A 6,000-nucleotide genomic window follows, 5' to 3' on the forward strand; every position below is an offset into this window, starting at 1 on the left:
CAGCTTACTTTCCCACCTAGCTTTGTATCATCAGCAAACTTGGATACATTACACTCGGTCCTCTCATTTAAGTCATTGATATATATTGTAAACAGCTGAGGCCCAAGCAATGATTCTTGCGGCACCCCACTAGTTACAACCTACCAACCCGAAAATGAAATGATCCGTTTATTCCTACTCTCTGTCTTCTGTCCGTTAACCAATCCTCAATCCGTGCTAATATATTATCCCATGAGCCCTAATCTTGTGTAACAACTTCTTGTGCAGCACTTTATCGAAAGCCTTTTGAAAATCCAAATACACTACGTCCACTGGTTCCCCTGTATCAACCCTGCTAGTTACACGCTCAAAAAAATTCTAATAGATTTGTCAAACACGATTTCCCTTTCATAAAGCTGTGTTGACTCTGCCTAACCATATTATGATTTTCTAAGTGCCCAGTTACTATGTCCTTAATAATAGATTCTAGCATTTTCCCTACAACTGATGTCAGGCTAACTGGCCTGTTCCCTGTTTACTCTCTTCCTCCTTTCTTGAATAGAGGGGTTATATTTGCTACCTTCCAATCCACAGGGACAGTTCTAGAATCTAGGGAATTCTGGAGGATCAAAAGCAATGCATCCACTATGTCCGCAGCCACCTCTTTTAAAAAACTCTATGATGTAGGCCATCAGGTCCAGGGGATTTGTCGGCTTTTAGTTCCATTAACTTCTTCAGTACTTCTTCTTTACTAATCTTAATTACTTTAAGTTCCTCACTCTCATTAAACCCTTGGTTCCCCATTATTTCCAGTATGTTTTGTGTCTTCTACTGTGAAGATAGATACAAAATATTTGTTTAACGTCTCTGCTATTTCCTTATTCTCCCTTAGGTCCCTTAGAGGCCTGTCTCTGCCTCTAAGGGACCTACGTTTACTTTTGCTCATCTCTTCCTTTTTACATACTTGTATAAGCTCTTACAATCTGTTTTTATATTTCTTGCTAGTTTACTCTCATTCAATTTTCTCCCTCTATCAATTTCTTGGTCAACCTTTGCTGATTTCTTAAACCCTCCCAATCCTCAGACTTACTACTCTTTTCAGCAACATTATAAGCTTCTTCTTTTAATCTAATACTATCCTTACCTTCTCTACTTAGCCATGGTTGGATCACCTTCCCGGTAAAGTTTTTATTTTTCAAGGGAATGTACATTTGTTGAGAATTATGAATTATTTCTTTAAATGTTCGCCATTGCTTATCTACCATCAAATCTTTTAATCTAATTCCCCAATCTACCTTAGCCAACTCGCCCATCATACCTATGTATTTGACTCTGTCGAATGCTGCCTTGATATCAAGGGCAGTCACTCTCACCTCACCTCTGAAATTCAGCTCTTTTGTCCATATTTGGACCACGGCTGTAATGAGGTCTGGAGCCCAGCAATCCTAGTGGATCCCAAACTGAGCAGGTTATTGGTGAGTAAATGCCGCTTGATAGTACTGATGATGATTGACAGTAGGCTGATAGGGTGGTAATTGGCCAGGTTGGATTTGTCCTGCTTTCTGTGGTCACGACACACCTGGGCAATTTTCCATATTATCAGGTAGATGCCAGTGATGTGGCTATACTGGAACAACTAGCTAAAGTTTTGTAGAATAGGTCTTCAGCACTACAGCTGGGATGTTGTTGGGGTCCATAGCCATTGCTGTGTCCAGTGCACTCAGCCATTTTGATGTCACGTGGAGTGAATTGAATTGGCTGAAGACTGTTTGCAATATGTGCAAACTTACTTTGGCTGCATTTCATTTTTGACTTAGGAAAAAGTACATAGAAAAATGTGTAAAGTTACTCAGGAATTCCTTTGTTACAAGACCAATCAATAACTTCTAGCTCAGTATTTTTAAGTATAAAATGAAAAGTCAAAAAAGGATCCATTACTAGAATTGTCACCAACAGCTCTGGACAAAAATTTCTAAAATGTAGCATGGATACCAACTGTTTGAAGTCATTACGTTAGTAACATGTTCATATGAAAATTTCTCTTCCATTTTAACAAAAGCCATTCAAAAGTTATGTGGAGAGATTGGAGAAGGTTAAGGGGAGACCTAATATAGGTATTCCAAATAATAAGGGGTTTTGATAGAGCAAATAGGGAACAACTGTTTCCACTGGCAAGTGGGTCGGTAACCACAGGTCATAGATTTCAAATAATTGGCAAAAGAACCAGAGGAGAAATTTTTTCACATAGAGGGTTGTTAAGATCTGGAATGCTCTAACTGAAAGGGTACTGGAAGCAGATTCCATTGGCACTTTCAAAAAGCAATTGGACATGTACTTGAAGAGGACTAATTTGCAGGGATGTGGGACTAAATGGGACGGCTCTTTCAAAAGAGTTGGCACAGGCACGACAGGCTGAATGGCCTCATTCTGTGCTGCAAAATTCTATGATTCTAAAGTGAACAGCAAATATTAAAAATAGCAAGAAGTTTCATACAAACACATTAGGAAAGAACTTGCTTTTCATTCCCTCAAGATATCCTAAAGAACTTCAGAGCCAATTCTGAAGTGCAGTCACTGTTGTAATGTAGGCAAACACAGCAGTCAATCTGCACACAAATGAGATAAATGACCAGGTAATGTGTTTTGGTGGTGTTGGTAGAAGAGAATGTTGGCCAGAACGCCAGGAGAACTTTGTGCTCATCTTTGAATGGGGTCTTTTCCATCCAGTTGAATCTCTCACCTAAAGAGCAGCACTTCTGACAACGCAGCACTCCCTTGGCGCAGCAAGCGCCAGCCAAGATTATGCGTACAAGTCCTAGGGAGGCACTTGAAACCACAGCCTTCTGACTCAGAGGGGAGAGTGGGACCAAATGAGCCAAGCTGGCACTGGCTGATCCTTTCATTGAATCATACAGTACAAAAGGAGGCCATTCAGTCCATCATGCCTGTGCCAGCTCTTTGGAAGAACTATCCAATTAGTCCTACTCCCCTGTTCTTTCTCCACAGCCCTGCTTTTCAAGTGTTTATCCAATTCCCTTTTGAAAGTTACAATGGAATCCACTTCCAACTCCCTTTCAGACTGTGCATTCCAGATCATAACTCAGTAACTATATTCCATTTCTGATTTCATGCAGGCCTACTTCAATCTCCTAAAGTTTCGGAAAATAACTTTTCCCAGTTCCGTGTCTCACCACATGAACCAGCGAGAGCTCGGGCTCGGGCTCAAGCTCCAGCCCCAGCTCTACCCTATCCCCGGATCCTACCCACAACCAACTGGTCCTATTAACATCGCCCAACTACAGACATCCCCAAGCGAATTAAACCACATTTTCTATCAACACGGACCAGACTTCCTCGTTGACAACGGGCGGCTGCATTGACGCCGGGCAGGGGAGAGGGATTGCCGGGAGTAAATGTAAGGTTTAATATAAACCCCTGTTGTGCCGGGGACGGTGCAGGTGATACACTCGCTGTCCTACCCGTTTAGGTGCCTCCCCTCCCCTCTGGTCCGGTCCCGCCGCTCGCCTCCCTGTGCTCCGTCTCTCTTCATCTTATAATAAACGTCACAGGATCAGGCCCTCGTGCTACCCCAGCCCGCTCTGTGACCGAGCCGCTCGTTACCTGCGAGCCCAACCGCCACCCGTTCCAAACCAACCGCCGCCCGTTCCAACCTGGATCTTCCGATTCAACGGCGCTCAGCTATCCCACAGTGCACCACGCTATGGTGGCCCAACTGGGAACGTTACACAACGCGCTTTCACGCCGTTCTCGATTTTCTTTTCGAGAGAGGGAGTGCATGATTTATAGACGTTTACAACATGGAAACAGGCCCTTCGGCCCAACATGTCCATGTCGCCCAGTTTATACCACTAAGCTAGTCCCAATTGCCTGCACTTGGCCCATATCCCTCTATACCCATCTTACCCATTTAACCCCCTCATTACCCCACTCTTTAACCCCCCTCATCACCCCACTTTTTAACCCCCCTCATCACCCCACTCTTTAACCCCCCTCATCACCCGAATCTTTAACCCCCCTCATTACCCCGCTCTTTAACCCCCCTCGTTACCCCTCTCTTTAACTCCCTCATTACCCCACTCTTTAACCCCCTCCCCCTTTTGGGACCAGCCAAGTGGATTCCAGAGGCCTGTCCAGTCCTGAACTTTCCCATGTACACGAAAGTATAGGCGATTGTCCGCTTCGGTACTCCCAACGCACATCAGCTGTGCATATTAGCAACCCCAGGCACAATGGATGGACAATCACAGCTGCCATGTTTGAGGTAGAGAGCAGATTTATACAGAAATACGTAGAATTTACAAGACAGAAACAGATAATTCGGTCCAACTAGCCCATGTCGGTATTTACCCTTCAAACAAGCAAATAGTCTTCATCACGTTCACCCACCCTGTTCCCATATCCCTTCATCCACCTAACCAATCTAATCTTTGACATAGTTTCTGGCTCTACCAATTACCCTGGAAGTGAATTCCACAGCCTGGCAGCTCTCTGTAAAGAAATTTCTCCTACCCTCTACTCTAAATCTCTCGTATTGAATCGTGAATGTATAGCCCCTTGTTCGAGAGCCCATAACTATTGTAAACAGTCTGCTTCTGTCTACCCTCTCCCATCTTTTCATAGTTTTAAACACTTATATCATATTGCCATATAATCTGTGCTGTTCTAACAAAAAAAAACAATTTTTCAAGACTTTCTTCATATTTGTATTTTCTCATACCAGGCAGCATCATGGTGAATCTGCATTGTACCCTCTCTGAAGTCTCAATATCCTTCCTATAGTGTGGAGCCCAATCCCGCACATAGTAATGTAACTGATGTCTTACTAAGGTTTTATATAAAGCTCATCATTACCTCTTTGCTTTTATATTCCATTAGCTTTTTCATGACCGTATCAATCTGAGCTGCTACCATTAATGTTCTGTGATCATGTTCCCCTAAGTCCCTCTACTCTTCCATAGCACTGAGCCTACTTCCACTCAGTATATTTACTGCTGTTATTTTTTTTACAAAAATGCAGTGAACGGAAGTGGGCCCAGAAGTGAATTCTGTGAGACACTACTACCCAACTCCAACCACTCTGAAAAATTGCCCTTAACTCCTACTCTCTGTTTATTCCCTTCTAACCAATTTTAACCCTGTTTGCTATCCTCCCTCTAATTTCATACCCTTTAATCTTCTCTAGTAATCTCCCGTGTGGCACTTTGTCAAAGACTTGGCTGAACCTGATTGTGCCAGGAGTTTTTGTGAGGTAAACTTGCATCTGAATTATTTTGTTTTTATCAGACTCAACACATTGCAGTGAAATATTGCTTTTATTCAGACCAAAAGTAATAGTATTATTCACATTACAATTCTTATTTTATTTATTGTAATTCATACTTCAGTTAATTATATTGCAATTATTGGTTCAGTTGCATTGCAATGAATTGCCTCACCTCACAAAAGCTTCTGGAGCAGTCAAAGTCTATCCGAATCTCCCACCAAGCTATCTTCCCTTCCCACCAATGGCTAATCATCTGTGCCATCAAGCACAAGAAACATGTAACCCAGCAAAACATGCACAGAAAAAAATGCACCATGGTGGCTTATGGGATGACCTCAGAGGAGCTTAGAAGCTAAAATCTCTATCGGTTTTTAATTGGCAAATATGGATAAGTAGGCAATGGGTCTGAAACACTGATTGCTTAAAATATTGATGGTTAGTATGTGTAATTAAAGCTTGCATTTTCTCTGATGGAATAATGCAAGCTCTGTGATAATGCAGTTCACAACATAAGTAATCTGAAGTCTGACATCAAACACCTCATCAACAAGTAAGATTTTATAAGGTAAAATGAGTGGGCACCATATTCTACAACATTTAAAGGGTTTATAGTTTTTATTCATCCCATTCCCACTGAACTAAAGCTCATTTCTTCATCAGCATCATACTTCCCTATTACATTCAGGTGCTCTCCAACCCAAAGCATGGCAAACCCACGCTGGCTGGATTGCCAGAGA

At 42.4% G+C, this 6,000-nt stretch overlaps 1 protein-coding gene across 1 annotated transcript in view; it reads right to left on the reverse strand.

The window, feature by feature from the left end:
* Positions 1–3,709, reverse strand: part of cwc15 (CWC15 spliceosome associated protein homolog) — a 29,053-nt gene extending 25,344 nt beyond the window's left edge. Inside the window, exon 1 of the mRNA XM_067986365.1 lies at positions 3,601–3,709. The gene's annotated coding sequence lies outside the window, so the exon portion shown is untranslated. The remainder of the gene's footprint in view (positions 1–3,600) is intronic.
* Between the last annotated feature and the right edge of the window lie 2,291 nt (positions 3,710–6,000).

This window comes from Heptranchias perlo, chromosome 6, assembly GCF_035084215.1.
Source record: "Heptranchias perlo isolate sHepPer1 chromosome 6, sHepPer1.hap1, whole genome shotgun sequence".
NCBI lineage: Eukaryota > Metazoa > Chordata > Chondrichthyes > Hexanchiformes > Hexanchidae > Heptranchias > Heptranchias perlo.